This window comes from Metopolophium dirhodum, chromosome 5 (assembly GCF_019925205.1).
Source record: "Metopolophium dirhodum isolate CAU chromosome 5, ASM1992520v1, whole genome shotgun sequence".
Classification (NCBI taxonomy): Eukaryota; Metazoa; Arthropoda; class Insecta; order Hemiptera; family Aphididae; genus Metopolophium; species Metopolophium dirhodum.
Window position 1 is genome coordinate 32,746,991 of NC_083564.1, and position 25,800 is coordinate 32,772,790.

General features: G+C 29.8%; 1 protein-coding gene across 5 annotated transcripts in view; it reads right to left on the minus strand.

The window, feature by feature from the left end:
* Positions 1-25,800, minus strand: part of LOC132944640 (somatostatin receptor type 5-like) — a 218,276-nt gene that overhangs the window by 87,792 nt on the left and 104,684 nt on the right. Inside the window, exon 1 of one of the 5 annotated variants that reach the window (XM_061014098.1) lies at positions 1,248-3,139. The exons of the other annotated variants lie outside the window; for them this stretch is intronic. The gene's annotated coding sequence lies outside the window, so the exon portion shown is untranslated. Of the gene's footprint in view, positions 1-1,247; positions 3,140-25,800 lie in introns of those variants that run through there. 5 annotated transcript variants of the gene reach the window in all.

Consider the following 25,800-nt stretch of genomic DNA (forward strand, 5'->3'; position numbering starts at 1 on the left):
TATAAGCATATACATATATAGGGAAGTATAATGAATATCCATAATTTTTTTTTTTTAATAAAAGAAACTATCGTAAAAACTAAGCTCCTAATAAGACATAAGACGCAATTATGTACAATAATAATACAAAATAAAACCCAACCTAGCCAAATTACGTGAATATAATACTTGATGGGAAATATATGTACACGAAGTGAAAATTAATCTGGTCAGAAATTTGATTCATTAGTGACTGCAGAGCTGTATGAAAAAATAACAAGTAGGTACTTAGATGGCGAGCATCTCTATCGTATTTTCGTCACAGGTATTTCACCAGATTAAATATAAGTTAGAGGTACCTAAATGTAATTAAATTTAATATTTTCAATCAATATTTTACGCAGATAACATAATATGAAAAAGCTATACTATTGTTCATGAATTCAAATATGACCTCGGAGAAGTGATTATAAAAAGTTTTGCATTTCCTTCATATTATTATAAACTATTTATATTAATTTCCTAAGAAATAAATCAAAAATTGGGTTCTGTCGGCTGTGTCACTGGAAGTCTACATTAGGTCTGCAGATCCTGGTAAAAGTGATTACAGATAGATGAAGAAGTGCGGATATAAGCGTACATTGTTTGAAAATAAATAAATAAGCGAATATTTTAACAAAACGTTGATAAAGACGAGGAACTATATTGCAATATAGTAGAGATTATTATATTATTACAAAAAGGAACGTTAAACAATTTCATTTTCCTTTGTGCGTATGATTTTTCGGTGGGTACCTTACTGGTATTAAATCCAATCATCCATTAAATTACCTAGTAATTTATTTGAATCCGCAGAATCATTAGATAAATCATATTACAAAAACATATTAATATCAGTAAAATGTCTTCACACCTAGTATGCTAGTTATGCAAAACGTCATTCCTAGTCGGGAAGCTGCCAAAATTATACTTGCCTCATAAAAATGGAAGTACTATTGACTTCGACCAAATGAATTTCACTAATTTAAAAGCGTATAAGTAGTGTTAACTAGTGTACCTAGATTCGATTTAATCTATATAGATTTATCTCACTCTATTTTTGATGATCAAAAATATAATGTATCCAATGAATTAAAAAAAAAATAGTCCTTTCTACTAATGATTTAGCAAAGCCGTCGAGAATCACGTTACCTCAGAAAATGTACCGCTACACACGTCAACACGTGTCCCCTTTTACGCCCACCACTCTTTAACGTGCCAGTGCTTACCTTCATTATATATATATATATATAATTTTGTACCGCGAAGTACGGTTTTATGTTTTCCAAGCGTCAGTGATGGAGGCGCGTACCTACGAGCTCGTCGAAAAATGCCAATAATACGGTATTAATAATGATGGAAAACAAAATCGAAAACACCGAGTATATAGTATACCTACCCGCGAAAACATGACAACGACACGACGCCTTTCGCACACTATGGACGCGGTCGAATACGATTAATCATCGTCGTCGGTGGCGTCGGTCACATCGCGTCGGGTCGTGGGACACGATGAGCCGATATTGTGCACTGCCCACTCGGCGAACGAGAGCGACGAGTTTGACCCCCTCGTCGGTTTTTGATTACAGTTGTCAGTTTTAACGTAGGAAATTAATAGCGATCGGTCCCTATCGAAGCGTGCGCCGTATATTATATAAAATATATTATTAGGTATTGTGGATCGTGTGATGTCGATATCGTCGTCGGTGGTGGTGGTGTAACACCCATGAACGACAATATAGAGAGCAGTATTGTATCCTGCAAAAGCTTCAAAACCGTATTGTGTGTGTGTGTGTGTGTGTGTGTGTGTAGTGTCATTGTGATTGTCGATTGGGGGAGGGAGGGGGCACCAACGATGACGATTTTAAACTCCGTACAATATGTGATATTATATGTGGCAGACAATTATAATATTATTCACTCTTTTATTTCGGTAGTTTCGTGTTTTTATTATTATTATTTTTTTTTAAAGAACAATTGCATAACGACGTCGTCACGTCTCGATCGGTGTACATTATTATTGTTGTATCGATTTGTCGGTCACGTATTAGGTTCTGTGGGATGTACTTTTTTATTATTATATTCGACTCGTTTTCGGACGAGCAATCGTTGTACTATATAGTTTCAATGCAACACACTCGAGAATATAACAATATTAATTTTGTTATACACAAGCCGAGTGATCCGTTTAATAGCCACACTATTATTTTCCAAGCCGATTATCGTGTTATCGTACTTCTGTATATTATTTGAATTATTCACGACACTAGACTTTTATGCTATGAAGTCTTGTCTTGCTATCGGGTTTTTGTTGAAAAAACAAATATTTTTACGACAAGCCTATAATAAGTCTATAATTGAAGTGTAATATATTTTTTTTTTTCAAAAACTACAGTGTTTTTATAAAATACACTAAGATTTGTTGTTTTTATTCAATTTTAAAAAAATTATCATTTGTTGAGTCGAACGTGAAATTCGATTTGGGAGGCGTTAGGTAGTACCTAAGCTAATTAATTCCATGTACAATAATATGATTGTCGGATTCCGATAAGGAAATTTCAAAATCGATAGGTCCGACGTCATAATATTATTATTATCATAGTCTTCACGAGTAGCGCGGCAATCTGTTTTACGGGCAAATGTCGTAATAATATTATTATTATTATTATTATTATTATTATACGAGATGTACAACTATACTACACGCGGATGGCAAATGATTTTAGTGCGTGTTTATGATTTATAATATTATACGCACATATTATAGCCTTGTCACCGCCGCATGTTTGAACTAATAATTCTATAACACAACCCATTACGTGAAATCAAACGGGTATTGTCGTCATTATATGGATAAGTTATGGTATCGGTTAGAGCTTGTTATTAATACTCATATCGAGTATAACCGCCGCCGTTGTCGAAAGGGCGAAACAACCATAATATGATGGAAATAATAGCAATCATTTTTGTAGCATACAGCTGTTTTAATAATCATATTATGTACAGGTGGTATTACTAGCTAAACGTACAAAACCTATCTGTACAATAAACTATAGTATTATGCACAAGCGATTATAGTAACGATTCGAAAATATTAAAATTAATTTCATTATATTTATTTATATTTTTTCTTTTTCGCTGTATTATAATAATATAGGTAATAATAGTATTTTAGTTTCTGAGCGTAGCAAAATAATATTATAATGATTTTACAACGATGTGTTTATTTTTTCCGTCTGCCATCGACTTTTGGGACAGTAAAAATGCTCCAATTTTCTACTTCAGCATATTTTCGGATAGAAAAGTGAATCTCGTTGGTACTTGGATGGTGAGAACGGGGGTTGTCAAAAGCGAAAAATTCCCAATAGTTTTCAAAAGCGTCGGGAAAAAACATAAAATAAATGAAGGATATCGATTTATTCGTGTTTATATTAAAAATAAGTGTAGATATATATAGATACGTACAATTTTCACTGAATGTGTTTATATTATCATTTTTATACAACATACAATTTTCAAAATGTTTTGACTGTTTTTGAGCTATTTATATTCATAAGAAAATTTCAATTTGTATTAGTCGTATTTTAGTTACTGTTTAATAGAAACTAGGGGTCCACGACCAAAAAAAAACTGTTGTAAATTCCTGATCGAGCAGGTAACTTGTTGGTATTTGTAATAATATTATTGTATGTTAACGGTTCCAAATGTCAGCTGTGGTAATTCTACGTGACATTTGACGAGCGCTTATTGTTTTACTCAGTATAATAATTACTTGCCTGTTCGGCGAGCGAGTCAACGTTAATAAATTAAAGAAAATTCGGTTTCAGTCACACTGCCATTTACAGCCTCGTCACTCTATCTGCACGTTTGCAGTGTGCTTTGTGCGTGTACCGACGTGTATCGACGTCGTTGGTTTTAAATAAATCATCTGCGAAAAACAGAACCCGTTGTGGGTCATCATAATACAAATGGACGACGATGTCATGTTCGACAAGACTTATTATGGTGCGTACCTAATGCCTGGTACTTACCATCACAGGGTAACATGCACCGACGCATCCAAAAATAATTTCTATGTTAATTCGAAAAACAAAAATATGCGATTACTGCAACAAATGTAAATATTATATTTTTTTTTTAAAAAAAAGAGAAAACTCGAACGAAAGTTTTTCGTTTCATTGTTTTTATACGCTTTTACGTTCTAAATATTTACGAAAACAATTTTTGTACGTTATGGTAACAAAAAAAAGATCTACTTTTAAAATAAAACATGCACTGATTAGAGTATTATATTTGTACACCAAATTGTATTTATCCATGTGTGCGCACACACAAACACAATATGTTTATATAGGTTATGTTGTCTTATGTATATTATATAATTTCTATAATTGTATGTATGTTATTATATATATATTGTGCTCGGTCATCAATTTATTTTGTTTTCAATTAGAATAGATGCACACTAATTATTATTTTATATGCTACTTCTACGATGCAAATAATTAGAAAGAATAATAATCAACTACTAATATTTTAATTAAAAGCAAAGTTGACACACTTTTCTCACTTTACAATCAAACTCAATTTGTTATTATTGATCGCGTTATAACTCATATCTATCGAACATCCCGTATACCAATACACAAATAACATTTAAAACATTTTTCCTAAACTTTTAGACACGAAGAAATAGACTTTAAACCAATATTATACGATCGTTAAGTATAACCAAATCAGGTATAAAAAACGACGAGTCGACCTGCCCATTTATAAGAAATTTTAAAAATTAGAATTTCGTAATAAATTCTTATTAAACTACACGTTTCAATCGCAAATGTTGTCTGATCAATAATGACGCATATATTAATATACTTGTTGCTGTAACCGGTAAAGATCGTATTTATTTGTCAATCGTATTTTAATACAGCGCGGACTTTTATGACATCCGAATGGTAAAATAAAATTATCCTCACATTTTGTTGTCTAGCACGATTATGCATATTGCATTATAATATTATAACGTTATATTGTACAAACACACTACCTCCATCGCACGGTATAGGTAAATACACTTATACAGACCGTTATGCGTCGTACGCCCATGATGCGTATATTATACGACGACAATATTATTATAGTGGATTTCTAAGCTTTGATTCTCCATTTCCATACAGCATACTAATATATGTCGACCGTGGAAACTAATTTAATATTGATGGAAGACAGTAATACGGAATAGGCATAGATTTATAGTTTAAGCTCGGGGGATGATTGGTGACGGCCATGTTGTGTAGACATTATAATATTATAATATTATTGTTATGTGCAGTACATATATAATTCACTTTTGTGTTTTTGTAACTAAGTGTCCGACGCGAACTGAATATCAGTCACGAGAAACGTCCATAATATTATTGTGCACGAGTAAAAAGTAATGTATACGATTTTTCAAATTCGATTCCTTTGACCGGAATACGAAAGATAAAATAAACTATATTTTTCCACTGACATTGCATTATAGTAAGCGCCTGCCTAATATAAAAATGGCATAAAAGTGCATTTTAATATTTTAGTTTTGAATTCTGTTTAAAAACTATATGTACGCGGTAATTCTATAGGAGCCGAGGAATGAGTTGGAGGTATCGAGTTCGGCTGTACAGTGTATTAGCTGTACAAAAAAAGGTGATCATCAAAAAACTTCAATGTGATATCTGCTGTTGTTTTTTCAGATCAAACGATTGCTTTAAACATAGAAACTCTTCAAAATTACAACAATATAAATTAATAGTGTAACGTGATATTTTATCGCAGGTATATATAGTTCAAACTATTTAAAAAGTTAAAAAATCAGTACCACCGAGAAAATTTATCTGAAGATCTCGAGTACCACCCGGCTTAGGATTGGTGCACATGTAGGTTGGTCGTAGAGGTTCAAATTAGTGTTCGTATGAATGATGAGTGCACTTTATAGCTGAAGCTTGTTCAGCACAATCGTATCGAAATATTATATCGGTTAGCGACTTCCTGGTGGAAATCTCGTCGTTTTCTTAGGCTCGTCTACAGACTCTACACGGTCACATTACAATATGCACAGTTTACGTCTCGCAGTCATAATATCAAAAATATAACAAAGCGCCGAAATCAGTGACTGCATATGCCGTCTGCTGCTGCTGAAATAGTTTTAAACCATCATCGATGTTCATCCGCTCGATACAGGAAAAATCATTGTCTTGATCGGTTCCACCCGTTCGATTTTCCTGCACATCATAATAGATAACACCTGAGCGTTGTCTCACAAAATCGTACTCGTCTACGGGTGGGTGGACACACCGTGGGGGTGCTTGGAGGTAGTTTGTGTAAGTGCCCACACGTGCGGTCGTGGTATATGGAGCACACTAGCACGGTATATAGGTTTATTATTATATAATATACAGAGCGGTGCGCGAGAAAATATATTAGTGGCAGTGTGTTTGCGGTGAAAAATCAACACAGACCCTCTGGAATAAATACGCACAAGTCGGGGAAAAAGTGACGGTTCACTATATCATATATACAATATGCATGTATACAATATATTGTACTGGACCGTCGACGATATAATAATAAAAACAAGCGAGATAGTCGAGTACAACAATAGGGTCGTCGTCCGGCGGAGTGACCCCGACACAGAGTTTTATTTTATTTTTTTCATTTCAGCACTACAATATTTTAAAACCGGCCGTCCATGTTATACCTATTATATTATGTATGTCTCTAGGATGTTTTGTTATATAAAATAAGTAACGTAAATATAACATTTAGGTACTGCGATAATAAACGTAGTGATTGTGGCATACATTATATTTGTATGGGTACATAATAATATAGTACTTATATAGTATATATTATACGATTCTAAATACTTGACCAAATAAAGATAATATAATATTAATACTATTTGTGGATATCGGTGAGATTTGTAGACGGGTGCACTGAAATCGACAAATTTCAATATAATTATTATTGTCTTCGATTTTTCCGTACCCATATATTATATTTTTAATAAGACATTTTAATTTGTATGTTGGAAGGCATTTTTTTATAAATGTATAATTTCACTAAAAATTAAATATATTGCTTTGAGGCACATACGGTTTCTGTTGTCGAACAAATAATTTTTTTTTACTCAACGAAAATTGTATTTTGAAATAAAATGATATCAACAACATTCATAAATTAAAATACTGTGACTTTTTAACGTATCTTACATTATCTCAATGGATTATTTATTGCTTATATATAATTCATTGAAACTATATATATTAGAATCGATATTTTCATCGAATATCTTAATTATTAAACTCAGTAAAGAAAATGTTTTCAGTGAATTTTAATTTATAATCTCTATCAAGTGATCTTGATGTCATTAATAACGGTTGATTGTTTTCTTACGATAATTTTACTCCAACATAAAGGATTTTCTTATCCAATTTTGTTTTTTCAGTATAACTGTATGGCAAAAAGGTATAAGCTTTAAACATATTGTATAAATTTGCATTATTAATATTCAAGTTTCTGAAACTTATAATGTAGAAACGTCGTTTCTTTTAAGATAATATACGTACACAGAGGTTCATAATAAATAATTACTGCTCCGAGCATAAGATATGAGGTTATATTTTCCATAAAAAAAATACCTACAATGAGTGACGTCTCATTTTTTAATTTCCGTAAAAGTTATCCTCAGACGTTTAGTAAATAACTAATATAGTATTTTTTTTTTGGTGAAAATACCATGGACTGAAGGGCTGAAAAGGACTTAAAATAAATATATAGTGAGGTAATTTAACTATAATTAACATTACTATTTAATACTGTACTTTATACGTCTTATATTATTGTGAATAAGAAATAAATAAACGATCGCAGAAATATAAAATGTATATTTATTATGAGAAACCGGTATAAGGTAAATATTATGTTATACAATTAACAATATATTAGTGTCTGTATTTATATTGTATTAAATACAATCCCTTAAAACAAACATGGAAATGAGAAAAAGATAAAAATTACGAGAAGAGATCAGGGTTTAGGATCTGATGATAACACATTGAAATTTAATTGAATTTCAGAACAAATATTATACTAAATCGAAATTTGTCAAATTTTATACGTCATAATAATAATTATAAAATAAATATTTGGTGAAAATATTGAAACGTTTGTACAATTTATTTATAATAATATTTATAATTTGAATCGAAAAAAACCGTCGTCGATGTGATTTATTTTAGACTTTACCAATACATTTTTGTTTTGATTAAAATATTGTAATAACAATGAAGCCTTCAACACGTTTTAGATTTTAATTGAAAGTACCACCAGAATCAAAATATCGCAAAAATAATTGAGTTTGTTTATAATATAATATGTATTATTGTGTATGTCAATGTTGTACAGTGCACAGTATAGAAGGAGTGTGTGAATTTTCATTTTCCATCATATCACTGTTACCTTCATCAGACCAAAAACCGAAAACAATAATATTTTCTGTAAGCATTTATTTAGGTTATAAACACATAACATGTATAGGTACTACATGGTACTGTATTATTTATGTATGTACAATATATCGTTAAAGCAATATTTAGGCCACCTAAACGTTTCGATAATGTTTTGTTGTGAAAATGCATGAACGCTTTCGGGGAACACTGGGTTATAATATTAATATAATATTATTATTGTATAAATTTAATAACGCTCCAGGTATATTATAAAGGTACATATAATGATAATATTACCATAGAAATTTAAAGGTTCTGGTATGTGTGCTGTTCTTGCGATCGTCTGGGGAAAACCATGGACCCATAGGCGGAAATTCGCCATATTTTAGAAGGGGCTGATGTTTAAAAATGTTCATAATTTTAAAACTTTATTCGATATCAAAGTCGGTCTCTGCGCTTGCAAAATTTACCTTACCTTAAAAACCTAAGTGTGATTTATTTTAGACGTCCTATATCATACGTATACGCGAGTGTGTAACAGACATGTGTATTATATTAGCATTTGTAAACTATAACCTAAAGATATAAGCAGATAGTTAGATGAAAGCTTTATTAGTCATCGATATTCTTGTAAAACAGTAAGTACTTACTTCAAATGTTTTTGCGCTCCAACTACATTTCTAATTGAAATACAATGCTTATATATTATATTTATTATTTATAGTGACCATTCAGTACGTCTGAATGGGGTTAATTTAGCTGTTTGTACGTTTTAAGGGACCCTAGTCCGCTCTCCAATTTCCACCTAGGCATGGACCGTTGAGTGTTAGTGTGCGAAGATCGAGATTTCTATAATATAATATAATGTATTGTTATAGTATTTTTAGATTATAATAAATGTTCTATATAGGTACCTGTGAGTTATAGTCGATTTGGACGCAGTGCCTTATATATTATGCATTTTTTTTTCATTTTTTTTATGGCAACAATAACACAGTCACATTTAAAATACAATAAAATAAAACGTATAAGTGATCATAATAACAGTACTCAGCCTACACAGTGATATAATATATACCCCAATATAGCTATCAATATTACAGTTCACTATCACATAGGCATAGGTACATAACTTACCAGTATTTATTGTTTAAAGTGATGCAAATACATAGTATCAAACTATATACCTAGTGATTACGCACCACAAACGTTCTATGCAGATTACCTCCACGGGTCGCCTGTCTTATTTTTCAAAACATAACTATGATGATATAGACTATAAATTTTGAAAATAGCTCCATATTCGAATAAGCCTTATACTTCAGCACACTCATTTGTAGCCAAAATATTTAGGACTATGCAAAGATTTGGTTCGTGCGGCACTGCATCCGATCCTCGTTAAACATTCCAAAATAATACGCCACTGCAGTCGTGTATGATATATTTTACTATTTATGTGTGACTGACTCTGGTCGTGAATGTTCGCCGTATACCTACACATATAATTAATGTTTTCCGCCTATGGTGTAATAATAATAATATAGTTGCTGACGAATACGGGACGCGGATCGACACAGATCTTTCATAAACGCTGACACAACAGACAATAATAATCACGTGCGCAATACTATGTTAAACGGTCCTTTTCCTATGTATAATACGAGCATTAGACCCGGCTTATACAATACTATAATAGTATAGCATATATTATTATAATATTATATTTCGAGCATTCGACGAGCGCACGCAATACAAGCGCGGTATTTATTATAATTTTATTGTTATTTTAATTTTATTATAATATCAGCCGGTATTATTATCTACGGAATCGGAACGTTTTAATCCGAAAAAATATCTATTATTCTTATAAAATATTATATCGTACACCAATGTTATTGTTATCGTATCCGCGACTTTATATGCTTGGTATTATGTAAATATCGAGCAGTTTTTTTTAGTCTATTTCGACCGGATTATTTTTCTTTGTGAATAATATTTTAACGATAAACGACGCCGGACGTCACGGTATAGGTATAGGTACTTACGACACTGCATAATATCGCGTTATCCTTATTATTACACGCCCGACACCTGTGTAATAATCATATTGTATAGCCACGCGATGTATAATAATATTATACCTAAACGCCTTCGTATATAACACCTATGATATATGTATAATGTCGATATGACTATATCCCTACGCGCAATTAGTGTCATTCCGTCTAAACACATATAGTACGCTTTGTTGCTATTATTGTTGTATATGTTAGGTGCGTACAGAATATTATATTTTGCTATTGTATCGTAAACGATTTGTACACAATAATGCGGTTGTGTACCCGGCGCAGTACGTGTTACATATATCGGTCGGTATTATAGGTAGCCGTCACATTATGTCGCGTGTTATTATACACAGGTATTATTATTGGAAAAACTTCACGTCCGATGATAAAATAATGAAAAGTAAGTACGAGTGATGATCGTCAACATATCATGTAATATACGTTCTGTCACTTTTCCGGTAGGTACACGGAAAACATACGATAATAAGTATTATTACACGATCGGCGCATTGTACACATAATCAGTTATTACATGCAGTTTTACGCACGTCATATAAATATTGTACACTATTAAACACGTATAATTGTATTATTGTATACACATAATAATATAATATGATTGGTAGAAATTTCGGTTGTTTGGAATGAAACGAAAAAATCGTTTTTATTCGCTTTGATATATTTTTGGTTTTTTTTTCGCGAAGAGACCGATTTTTTTTTTGAAATACAGTGTTGCGGTTTCATGGGAAAAACAATCATGTACCCCACCGAAATTGAATTTGAATTTTTATAACTTAAAAGCCATAATAAACCGCATTGAAAACTTGGAATTCTTAAATTATTTTTTATAACATTCATGCTTAATGTTAAAAAAAAACTATTTTGGGTATTTCACAGTCTCTTAGCAGTTTGCAGTTACTTTTTCATCAGTTTATTAATTTTACTTATATGTGTCTATGTGTATCGTTTTTTTCATAGGAATACGTTTGAAGAGTTACATAATATATCATTCAAAATTACGAAAATAGATTAAACGTGTTAAAAAAATGTTTAATTCTTACAAATAATAAAAAAAATATAATCAAAATGTACCAATTCTGAGTTGCGTAATCTATTTTTTACGGGCAGTGATATTTAGGTCTAAATTATAATTAAATAATACACCTTACGGTACTTCTCACGAGTAGGGCAGCGTATAGTAGATTCGTGGATAGATTTATAAATAAGGTAACTATTATTAAACTGAGCCACTGAAAAATTGTTAGGTTTTAAAAAATGATGAACAATAATTAGAAAAAAACATGTCCCGGCGTTAAAATTACAAACGGTTTTTATTCGTATCATTAGTATATATTGGATTGTAACTTAGGTAAATAATATTATAAAGTAAAACAATGTGCTTTGTCGTGCGTATTATAGAGAAATAAAATATATATGTTGACATTGATATTATATCATAAATCATAATATTATTTGTATAATACTACAGTGTACATAATTTTGTCTTCAACATTAATAATTGCATCGTTAATAAAATAAAATAATTCTTTTATTGGTTTCGTCCCGTGGACCGTGGTAAGGGTTTTCACGTGAGTTTTTTTAAAATATTCTTCGAAATTTGACATTTGTACAGCATTATTGAAATTGAAAAACTTTTCTTCTATATTATACATTCGTTCATAGAATACCTTTATCTTGTACACCGTAGTAGTCCGAAACCGCCGTAAGCTTGTTTCGAAAAGTTTTTTTTTTTAATAGCTATATTATTTTTGTAAGAAACTTTGACACGCGGCCAAGGGGATTATAAAAGTTTGTTTCAGGTAAAATGCCTACGCAAAAATGTAAACCAATAACCGTTTAGCCGGACAAATAGGCGATGCGTTTAGCCGTGTAAAACTGTTTGAAAGTTGCGTGTAACTAACTATCATTTGAAAAAATGCTAAGTCATAATATTGTAAATCATGGTTTTGTACATATTAATATATTATTTAAACTAATAGTTTTTTTTTTTAAATGTAGTTTTAAATATATGATGAGTTTGATTGTGAGAATACCAATTAACCAAACACTAAACAGTATATAATGTATTATGTATTAATTTGTCCAAATATTTTAGAACTTGTAAAGTGCTCTTACATATATGATAAATATTAAATATGATATTATGGTAAAATTATACGCGTGTATTGTTTTTTTTTTTTTATGGTAGCACATTATTATATAGTTATCGTGCCAAAGTCTCAGAAATGCGGTAAAAACATAAAAAAAAAAAAAAATCATCAATAAAATATGTCCATCGAAATATATATTATTTGAATTTTACTGTTTTCAAATATCGCAACGTCTCTGAGTTGACGATTTTATTTTTATCCTATAAAATTCTCGCCATATTCTACGTACTGAATGTTATATATTTTCTACATTATAGCTAGTAATAAAAAGGTGCATTGCCCTTAAACCATATATACCTATGGGTTTATTCTTGATAACCCATAACTGCGTAGACTATATTTCATTGGTTAATGTTTACACAATTTATCTGGTGATCTTCGTACAAAAGTTCATTATTCCTGAACCATCATACTCCGATGTATTGCGTTTAATGGTAAATATTGTTATATTATATACAGAAAAATAAATTGATAACAGCAAACGACCATATTTTTAATTTTAAATCGTACCGTTATCGATCAAATGTAAATTAACATTTTATTAACAGTTAAATACCGTTTAACATTTTGGATGTTAAAAAAGTTCAAAAACCCTTGATTGAAAAATAATGATGGTTTTAAATCAAAGTTATATATTATAAGGTTACCTACAAAAAAATCTGATCATTCAATAATTTTGTAAAATCATTTCTCTGATCTAGGGAAAAGAGAGGATTTAGGAGAATTCCTCATAAGCAAAATAGGCTTGGGCCAAAAAAGATATAAAATAATTTGAAATTACGGTAGTGGAAGTATAAGATAAGAGAACTTATATGAACTACATCAGTGAAGTTAATTAAAGATATATAAATAATATAATATATTATATAGGGTTATTCAAATTTTAAGCTACAGTAACTTAGTCTATGAGAAAAAGAGCTTTTAATATATAATTATATGAGCTACGTATATTATAGTAATGTTTAGGTATTTAATATTATTAACGGTTCTTAATTTTTTGTGAACTCCATATTATAAGCGTTGGTGAAAAATAACTTTTATTATAGCTTTTCATTAATAGCTTTAATAAAAAAAAAAATCATTATTTACATTGTTATACTAACAAATTTCATTCCATTATTGTACAATTTATATATTTATATTTCTGGTTGATGTAATCAATATACGATAATTTATTAATATTTTATGTTGTCTGTTTACGGAATTCTCGGTACAGATATCGTATTAATTTAACTTTTTAGTTGAATAAAAAATGATGCATATAATATATCATAATAAATTATATCGTCCTGTAACAAATATAATGTATTAAGGCTGGAGAAGTTAGGTTTTTTATGGCTATAGTTAATTAATTAAGTTAATCAACAAAAAAGTTAGTTAGTTAGTATGCTTAAGTCAATTAAGTTATAATATTTATATCGTATTATTTATTTATTTGATATAAGTATTGAAACTTATTTTTTATTTTTATCATATTTCAATGGTATTATATAGATATTTAATACGATACGTTTTCTGGTCAAGAAGTTTATATATCTTAGAATGATAGATAGAATAGATCTTAGTCTAATTCATTTGTAATTTGAATTGTTTATATTTTTCAAAATAAAATTTAAAAAAATGCAATTTACCTATTTTTAATTTTTAAGTATTGTTTTCCGAGGGAAGTGACCTATCACCTATACTTTACAATATCTACACATCAGATATGCCCAAAACAAACCATACAACTTTAGCGATATATGCAGACGATACCGCTATACTAGCATCAAATAAAGACCCAAACATAGTCACCCACGATATACAATACCACTTAAATCTAATCTCCGATTGGACTCAAAAATGGAAAATTAAAATAAACGAAAACAAATCAGTTCAAATAAATTTTTCTCTGAAAAAAAACGAATGTCCGCAACTTTTGCTCAATAATTCACCAATTACTGTCCAAAATGTAACCAAATACCTCGGAGTTCATCTAGATAAAAGACTTACCTGGGCCCAACACACAAAACAGAAAAGAAAACAATCAAACACACGTCTACATCTCCTCCGTCCATTATTGTCTCCTTCAATGAATTTAAAAAACAAAATATTAATATACAAGACGATAATTAACCCCCTCTGGTAATATGGTATCCAAATCTGGGGCCAAGCCAAACCATCCAATATAAGACCCATACAAGCTTTCCAGTCTATATGTCTTAGACAAATAACTGGAGCCCCATGGTATATGACCAACGACGCAATCCCAACAGTCAACGAAATAGCAACTCGTCATTACAAAAAGTTTCACTCCAAACTGCACTTGAACCAAAACTCTTTAATTTCCCGCATGTCCTCTATAACCATCCCCAACAATCCTCCGAGGAGGTTAAAAAGAAAATGGCCAAGAGACGCTCTTGCCTAACGGTCTCCATATTATATGAACCCATCAAATTAAATAAGAGGTACTGTTGATGGACGGTTTTCCCCCCTTAAGACATTCAAGTCATTTTAATATTACCTATGTTATCAAATTTACTTATTGTACAAATTCTATAGATTGTAAATATGCTAAAATAAATAAAAAAATAAAAAAATACATCTAAAAAAAAAAAGTATTGTATATTTTATGTGAATATAAGAAAAATAACCTTAATGCCTTATAAGCCAAGAGCCAAGAAGAGTATTGACTGACGTCACTTCCAATTCCAAGGACTAAATTAGGACGGAAATAAAAAAAATAAAAAAACATTTCTAAAAAATAAAAATTTAAAGTAGATAGAATACAAATTTATAATTGTTGATCTTCTTTTAGTTAAAAATGAATGAATGAAAAAGTTTCCTTAACTTAATTAAAAGATAAAATTTGATATTTTATAATTTTGGGAACTAAATCATACCTATCCATTCGATGAATTTCATTATTTATTTAGCACAAAGCAATGTGGGCATAGTGATAATAAGTAGGTGTTCTTCGTAAATTCAAAATAAAGTCATTAATTCCAAACATACCAACAATATTTTTACTTGAAATTCGTATTTATTAGTAATATACTTTAACCATTTTAACCTCGTAAGTCGTGAAGTATATGTAATGTTGTACATTCTATAATTACAGTGGCTGCGTAGACGGGAGTTTAAATTAGGGGGAGGGGAGGGATGTATATTAATTATTTCTAAGGTAAATCGCAGGGTAGTGCCCCCCGAACTTATATTGTAAACTGGTCATTTACAACATCCTCCTCCCCCTGTAAATCCACCATGTATAATAGATGTGAAAAGTAAAGAATCTTTAGTAGGCATTCTATATTATTTAAAATATTTTTACATTTAAAACAAACTTACTATAATATTGAATGTAAAAACACGCAAATCCAAGCATAACAGAAAAATAAGTGTTAAATAAGTACTACTATTACTATTTTAGAACAATACACAATTCGATCTTTAATATCGATCATTATTATTAATTTACTATTAATTGGGTATATTATAATAGTCAGGTACTCTGCTGTCACACCGTCCATGATACGTACCGTATCGCTCGTACAACATAATATATACATCCCTTTTGACGAAAACGATCTCCCACGTAATTTTAATGTTGTCCGATGCAGACGCTATGGATATCATTGTCGTCGTCGTCGTCAAATAGTTGAATCGTAAAACGGCAAACGTGTTCAAGTGCACACGGCGCAGTATACTCGCAGGGTATATATATATATCACCTACCCTATGTACCCAAGTTCGGGAAGAGTATAATACATCGGGCGAGTCTCACTGATGGGCGCAATGATATAGGTAGCGATTCGATGGCTGCAACGTGTATTGACGACACTGCGGCACTATTATTATAGGTGGCCGTTGTTCGCGGCGTGGAAACAATAGCGAGACAAAGTTTGTTCCGGAAAACCGAATGGTAATTGTTGTAAGCGTGCTGCGATAGTAATGCAACCGGCGCTCGAAGCATTCGACATTTATATATTATACGCTCAATGGTATGAATTAATTTTCATTTACGCAGTTGAGAATATTATATAATGTTATAATATACAATATAGTAGCCCAAAATATAATAACGATGAAAAAAAAACCATATTATTTTCGACAATATTTTATGTACTATGTACTCTTGTGTTATCGTAGACACAGGTATATTTTACAATTAAGTCAACGTTTAACTCTGGTGCGATATAAAACGTAAACCTCCATAATACTTATGTGTTATGAATAAATTGTGCGCAGTACCTATTGTAATCCACACATAATATAACATGAAATAATAATGCGTACTTGGGCAATAACATTGCAATGAGTTTTATTTTTAAAGAAATATGACTTCTTTATTAGAGATGAAATTTGAAAAGAATTCGGTTCCGGCATTGTGCCGTTGTTAAAAGCCAAAAAACTCGTGTTCTGAAACCTTCGTCTGTCTATCAGGTACAATTTATGAACCATGCACTATTATGTCTGTGCCAAAAACCATTCGTTCAACCACAAAAAAAAAAACCAAAGAGACAACAGTATACGTCGGCTAAAAGCGTCTAGTATTTTTCATGGCGCCTAAACGGCTGGACTAACGTTTTAGATTATATGTGCAAAAAACACGCAATACAAAATCGTTGTACGTCATGATTGAAAATTGACATAATATAATGGTAAATGTCAACATACCTAATTGTATGTTTTTATAGAGTAAAAACTATTTTCGAATATATAATAGTATATTATATTATAATTATTGTAATTTATGATGTATTCGTTAGAACGATTGTTAAAAACATTAACTGACGAAAATGTTAAAAGTACATAGTATTCTACATTTTTAATAAGACGACGGATAAATAAACGAAAAATAAGTGCCACAACGCAATCTAATAGGAGATATTATACTATAACTATATCGACATTAAAAAAATAATTAATCAATAAACTAGACTTTAGAAGAAAATTATAATTACAATAGACATATAAATAAATAAATTTATTTGTCTATGATAAATATTAAATACATGTAATTTGATTATTATACACATACCGAATAGTTTCATATTAGAATAATAGAATTAATTCATATTAGAATTTATCGAAGCTTGTATTAGCCGTTAAATATTAGTCATTTTTTTTTTTAAAATTAATTAAATATTATTTTATGTCATAATACAGTACGATATTATGTAGGTCTCAATACAAAGCATCATAGGAGTTTTTTATTTTGTTTAATTTTACGTAATATATGTATTTACTATTTAGACATTGTCAAAGAACGACCTACAGATTTTGGGATTTTGGTGTAATAGAACCGATTTGAAATTAATGTTGATTTACTGATGTTTAAGACGCGTACCGTTATAATGTCTTATATCGCCTATTTTACATGTACATTTTGGTAATATATCTACTAAAGCTACATTTTATAGAATGTAGTACAACGTTGTAGTTAAAAATTGATACTATATACTTTTTACTCCGCGTTGGTAAAGTTCCAAAATTTTTTCGTACTATTTGTAAAGTCAGGTTAGCACATATATAATTTGTGGTCCTGTTAGTAAGTTTGAATTATATATATCATTATACGAACAATGCAGTGAAGTGTCTCGCACACAATTTTTTTACTCTCTCTGATTTATCTACGCACGCCGAACTACCCCGCGCTGTTTCTTAAAAGCTGTAACGATATTCAAATTGTACGCTGTTTTCTGCTGCAGAGAGCAACGGCACTACTACTGTAATACGCACGCCGATATGCAAATTTTCCGTTCTTGTCCGAAAAGCGTCACTACTAAACTAGGCACTCGCGGGGCGCGCAACTTTTCCGCGTTTTTCCGCGTTTGTTTCGTTTTACAAACTGTTGCCGGTGACTAATTATTAACCGACGTCGCATAATAAATTCGGTTTTCAAACTTTCCCGCGCCAGTGTGTTTTTTAACACGCTCTGACCAATTTAGACGTCTATAATTATTTAGGACGCGGCGCCACCGTAAAATACTCGGTCTCGTCGGACTCTCGAGATTATCCCGTCGAGTTTCGTTTCGATCCTGCAGGACTTTTTAAACGCGCCCTAATTGCCCGATTCGAAATTTGTCATTGTCGCACCACTATATATAATATATGTATACCGTCCTGGCCGCCATCTTGTACGCTCGACGTTTCCCGTTGGGATCGCGAAAAACTCGCGCCCGACAGCAGATAAAGCCAATTTGTATAATATACAAGGGCTCGTCACCGTCGCGAATATATTATTATTTTTCCGTTTCGGTGCGTCAAAAACCGCGTCGAATATTCCCTAGCCTCGATGACGAGAATCGTTCTATCGAAAGTATGACGTGCGCACCTATATTTGTATATAATATTATTATACGACGACGGACCAATTATTTCCGACGCTAACGATCGTACTATCATCTCCAAGTCTCCGCCATCCAGTGAGACCGAACGTCAGCCGTGCGATGATCGTATTATTCAAAGCCGAGGTGGTTTAGAAATGCATTTTTCTTGGTCAAGTATTATATTATAATTAATGCAAATATGCGAATGGTAAGAGGTTTTTTAATAGCTCGCGAGATATTACTCTATGTATGTATTTATATAATAGCATTTGTAATATTTTCTATTATAAACACCGAGTGTGTAATTAACACAGTTACTTAATTAAATAATGAAAAAAATGGTTAGAAATTCTATGAAGCAAAAAAATATTAGCTCATTGACTTGCGTTTAATCAACTAACGGTGTATACGTATAAATTATTAACAGTTAAAAATTATAAAAATTAACTTGATTTTATGCGATAGCTCATAGATGCAGAGATCTTTTGTGGCTTTAAACCAATGCGAATCATGGTCTTGTGAGCGTATTATCGGTGGCCGAGATGGCATGAGTACAGGTAGGAGCAGAAGCGTACGTGCAACGAAATTTCACTCAAGTTCGATAATCATTATGCAGATTAAACGCAGCCTAATTTTACGCAAATTTAATTCAACATGTCTCTCGTTTTGCAGCACGTGACACAATCATCTTCAAAGGTATCGTACGATGTAGCATAGTAATATAATTTGAGTATAATATTACGGTATAGACGTTCCGAAGAATACACAGAAATTACAACCATAGGTGCGTGAACAGTCAAATTTTAGGGTGGAGGATCTGTTTTTTTAACAACACTTACATTTAAATTGGAAAATATTTTTGTATTACCTCCTCCTCTCCGTATCAATATTTTAAATATTTTTGTTCCTGGTATCATAAATATAACAACCTATTTTACAATAAACATTAGAACACGAAGCATATAAATGGAAGTTAATCAAACATAATAATTAATTTCTATAACAGCAGCAACAATTTGTATATTTTATTGAATACCAAAATACCAAAATCATTTTTGTTTCCGTGATATGGTTCAGGCCAAAGATAAAAACGAATGACTCTAAAAGTATACCAAAACAGAATCCAATTTATAAGTATTTGTAAAATAGTAATAAACCATTCTAATTATCTACTACCTATATAACATAATAATACTAGGCAAATATTTTTCGGGGTTCGGGAATTATTTGATGAAGCTGAATTCTCGTAAACCCCATCTATAAAATCATACGGTGAAATGCACGAATCATCCCTACAGGTAACGATCGAGTAGGTACGTAATATTCACAGTATGCTTATTAAGTAGGGTTCTGAAAGTTTTTATTTTATTTTACATTTTCTCTCGCCTTTAATACAGTTTATTGTTACATAACATAGGCAGTATTTTATATCATACGTAAATCGTAAATCTCGTTTGGACATGTAAATTGCATTTGAAATACTATCTTAAATATCAAAGAGACAGTGTCTGAGTGCTTCTAATAGTAATATGAAACGTTTTCGAAAATAAATTTTTTTCATAATTTTAAGTACGTAACATTACAATTCAAAACAATATTTTTGAAAAAAAAATTATTTTTTTACCTTTAGCTATCGTTATTTATTCGTATGTTTCTTATTTATTTTTAAGCAAAAAATATACGTTTTAATTTAATATTCCAAAGCAGTATATTTAATATATTATGTATATACAAATAGAAACTCGAAACAGTAGGTAGTTAATTCATTATCAACATTTAAAAGTTTAAATGAGGTTTCTAATTTGACAAACTAAAAAAAATCCACATCATTAAACCAATACACTACTAGCCTTGCTCAGATTCTAAATTAAGATTTTCATTCCACTTACTATCAATTTAATTCTTTAGGTGTATTTATAAAATATCATGATAATATTGTAATAAGTCTTTAAAAAAAATCCAACTCTTAAAAAAAAAATCATTTTCGTCAATAGGATTTTATTGCATAGCATAATATTTTGTTTAATATTCTAGAATACAATTTCAATATTTTCCGTATCACAATATTGATGTAACAAGATGTACCTATGCTATTTTTTTCAAGTATTTAATATTTCAATACTACTATTATGATGACACGGCGTTCTGGATAGGCAATTCAGGTACACCACTGTTATACGTCCATTTTATAAGTGTATGACTATTTTGTATTTGCACAGTAATATTGTTCATGAAAACTGATTGAAAACATTCAAATGAAACGATAGCAAAAAACATAATGGGCTTTCCAAGCATAATATTGTAACTTTTAAGTGGTTTGATATGTATTTGAAGTGATATTTACAGTATCATATTATATTTACATTATACCTATACTATGTTTATAACTATTGAATACAATTTTTAGTAGCAGAGAATGAAATGAGTGGAAAACATTTTTATTGATAACGACAAAATTGTGATTTGTGTTCCAATTTATAAACAAAAATATTTATTCAATAATTGCATTTAAATGTATGCAGTTATTTACAATTTATTGTACTGGATATTATCAACGACTCGTGTTTATAATATCTTCAGCTAATTGCTACAACAACTCTTGCACTTTTTGTCATATTAAAAATTATCTAATGCCGCAATATTTCATGTTGTTCATAAAGTATGATGGTGTTGTTATATTTTAATATTATATTTATCATACCTACATTTTTCAAAAGTAATTTAATGAAGTGATAAGTGATTATATATATATATATTATATTTATTTAGTAAATTACAAAAGCAAAAACAAGTTCAACGTTAACTACAATTCCAACTCAATAAAAAAAAAAATCAACATAAATTATCTTGATTATAATATTATCAATGCTATAATTAAGCTATAAAAGGCTTGGTTTTTTTTAAAAAAATAAATTTCCTTTGATATTTAATTTGAAATTTCTTAAGAAATGAGAATAGTTAGGTATACTGCCCTATCATCTATATAACCTGTAAAATAATACCAGCCTTATAAACTCGAGTATCGTTTTTTATGTAGACTGTAGACATGTTCTGTAAATCTCGCCAGGTGAACTATAAGCATTGAGAAGTATTGTAATTGTATTTTTTCCTTCGTGATATTTTAATAAACTAAATCATATTGTATGATGTTTAATAGCACAAAGAATTATATTATATTTTCAAGTGTTTTAATTTGGGATTACGGGACAAGGAAATATAGTATAAAGTATAATATTATACTTATTTAATATTACAGTAATTTTAACATTTGAATGTCAGTATCCATTGAAAGTCACCTAAAAAATTAAACATGTTTAGTTTTAAGAATTCTATAAAATATGACTTTATTTTCTTCAACATTTGATATGATTTTAAATTATTAAATATAACTACAATACACAAAACATTAAGTATGCTGTGAAAAGCTAGTACAAATAAACATATACGTTATGCTTTGTTAAAATTGTTATATTTCGTAAGAATGGTTGTTCAAAAAATACACGAAACTTTATCATGCACGTCACAAAATTATGCTATACCTGAAACTGTTAACAAAAAAAGTTTAATTTGCTTAAGAAAAATATTTGTCAACGATAACAATAAAAAAAAATTCTTACTAAGAATTTAATAGGTATTATATTTCTTTTAGTAACAAGGTAAATTTACTTTTTAATTTTGTGTTATAGTAATATGTAAGTGTCCACGATTGTTTAATGGTAAAAATGTGTTTATATAGATAAATACTCTTTTAGTTCATTGCTCCGAACCAAAATAAACCTTATTAATAACATCTTTAGAATTTATTATGCTCAGTCACATTCATTTTAAATTACATTTTAATTTGAACGAAAATAAATGTAACGAAATGTGTAGGTAAATTATTATTTTTATATTATTACGTTTGCAGGTCATAACTGACAAAGACTGAAAATTATTAAGTGATCAAAAAATGTGAATGGTTTAATGAAATATTTATTTTTTATTCGTTTGACATATTTTAAATAACATTTATGATATTATTTTTAATGTTGGATTTATATTTTATAAAAGAAACATTATTATTGACAAAATGTCTGAAATTTACATGAACAGTTTTAAATTAAAACTTTGAATTGGCCTTTTCAAGTTTGCTTTATCTTTACAATGTTTTGGTTTTATGTTGTTAGTATATATATATATTATATGTTTCTACTGTACAATAACTGAAAATTATAACTATATGGTTTCAGGGTATGTATCAGCATTCTGTTTGTATATTAGATACAAATTCAAAGACATAATTCAAGCATAATGAAAAATATATTTTTACGATTTAGATGTATCTTAATAACACATGTTTGTGTCGTTTAGAATTATGATTTCATGAAGACAAGATTTATATATTCCGTACATTGGCCATTATATAATTCCAGATTAAAAGTTATTTATTAAATTTTGGAAGTTATTTTTATTACATTTAAAAAAAAAATTCAATATAATATTGGGTCTATAATATTGTAATTTGTAAATTGTTCGTTTAAATGACTCATTGTAACAACTGTGTCCCGTTGCATTATATTTATTTTACTACCGTTTTATATATAGTTATATTATATAGTATTATTCAATATTCATATTTTAGAATATTTTCTGACTCTGTAAAAATATAAATAACACTTGCGCACTTTGCAATGCAATTTTACATCATATGAAATATCATAAGATATTGTACATAATATCCATACTTATATATTATATTATATTATGGGAATTTTGTTTTAACGGAAAGTTTTTACATAAAACATTTCGAATAGGAACAAACTATTAAATCATTCTACTGTGACGAGTCTTAATAGTTTAACATAGCTAACAGAATTAGGAAAATTGTGGTTTGGGAGGGGGGGGAGATTAAATAAATCAATTTGGGAGATGGGCGAATGAAGGCCTGTTAAGTCCATTTTTATTAAATTTTCCAGTAAATTGAAAAATATTATATTGTATTAAGGCGACTCGAAAAGTTTCTATGAAGGTATAAAGCATAGCTTATAGCAAAAGTTTTTTTGGTGTAACTAATGGACTGAATCATAAAACCATTTTCGGAATATCAACAAGTTAATATAATAAATATGGCGAGTTTATTTAATGGAAAAAAAATCATCAATAGTTTATCAGACAATACTACAATTTACAATAATATTGTAAGACTAATAATTTGTGTAATACCAATAATGGATACGCGTCCTGTTCTTAATTCATCATTAGTAAATTGTAACTGCATAATGTATATATCCATAATAGGTATGGCGTTATTGAAGTTCTCACGAAACAATAGAGTCTACAAACTAAACGGCTGAAGTTCGGTTGGACGGTCTAATATCCGAGTCAATCAAACCACTTTCAACGATGAGCAAGTTTTGTACTGGATATTATGGCACTTTACAAATTAATTCACGACGATGATAATATCATATAATATAATATAATACATTATATTGAACATATATTCATAACTATACAGTTGATATTTTAATCACCCTATAGTTGCATTGATTTTAGTTTTAAACCAAAAACTGCAACTTAGGTGTTCCAGTCTCAGTCGTCATCAGATCCCTATCCGAAATAATTCCTCCGTTTGTACAGTTATTAAAGCGAATCAATGTTAATACATAAGAACGGTAGTTACTGATTAGACAACTTGAATTGCAAATAGCGAAAAAATAAAAAATATAACACACAATATAGTGAATCAAAATATAATACTCGACAGTATTTCTTGGCCCGAACTAAAAAATACAATTTGAGAGGGTGTAGATTTATTTCCATATTATAAGCGTAGCGTACTAGTATTGTAGTCGTGTCTAAACAATAGTACACGATTGCAAAAGTGCAGTTTCGGAGGAGGAGAGAAGTTGATAAGTGGATTACTAAAATATAATAGTAAAATATAAATCATAATAAGTGAGTATTATATTATGTGTATTATTGTGTAATATTTGTACAAGATAACAACCGTTTAACAAAAGTGACACTTATACAATTTGTAATTTTGCATTCGCGAAACGATCGTATACTATGTGCAATATACACTTCACTCATCCATATCTCTATCGATGTGATTTTTTACAAAACATATCCATATATGTAATGTGTATATTATATTATTATAATATATCATTGAAATTATTAAAATATATTGAGATCGCCTTGCTTTTGATTTTATATCATGTTTCAATCGAACTGTATAACAATGATGTATGGTAGGTAGGTCAAATGTTTATTATTTTTTTGATGATACATCCCTATTATTAATTAGTGTGACTTTTCATTTGGTCACAACAGACAGTTTCAATAATAATAATAATAATAATATGTATTATACTATCCACTATGTGTTGTTTTATTTTTTATGTACCTATAGTTGAACGACCAAATTGTTATCGAATACAAAAACACAATATAATCGTATATTCAACGATAGGTATTGTTATAATAATTCAAATACCTATCTGTGTTTGATTAATTGAAATGTAATATTATATCGTATTTAGACCTGCATTTGTTTTTAATGGTACACCTGATATATGTTTTTAATTCAAGAGTTTGTACAATTTAGTGTTTGAAATTTACTTTTAACCTTTTTTAAAAAAAAGTTTTTATCTTTTATTATTATTACATCCAACGTAATTACTCCATTCGGGAACTACAGTGTTTATGACCGTCACACGTAGTGGACACCGAAGCGATAATTTTTCCGAGTTAATTTTCA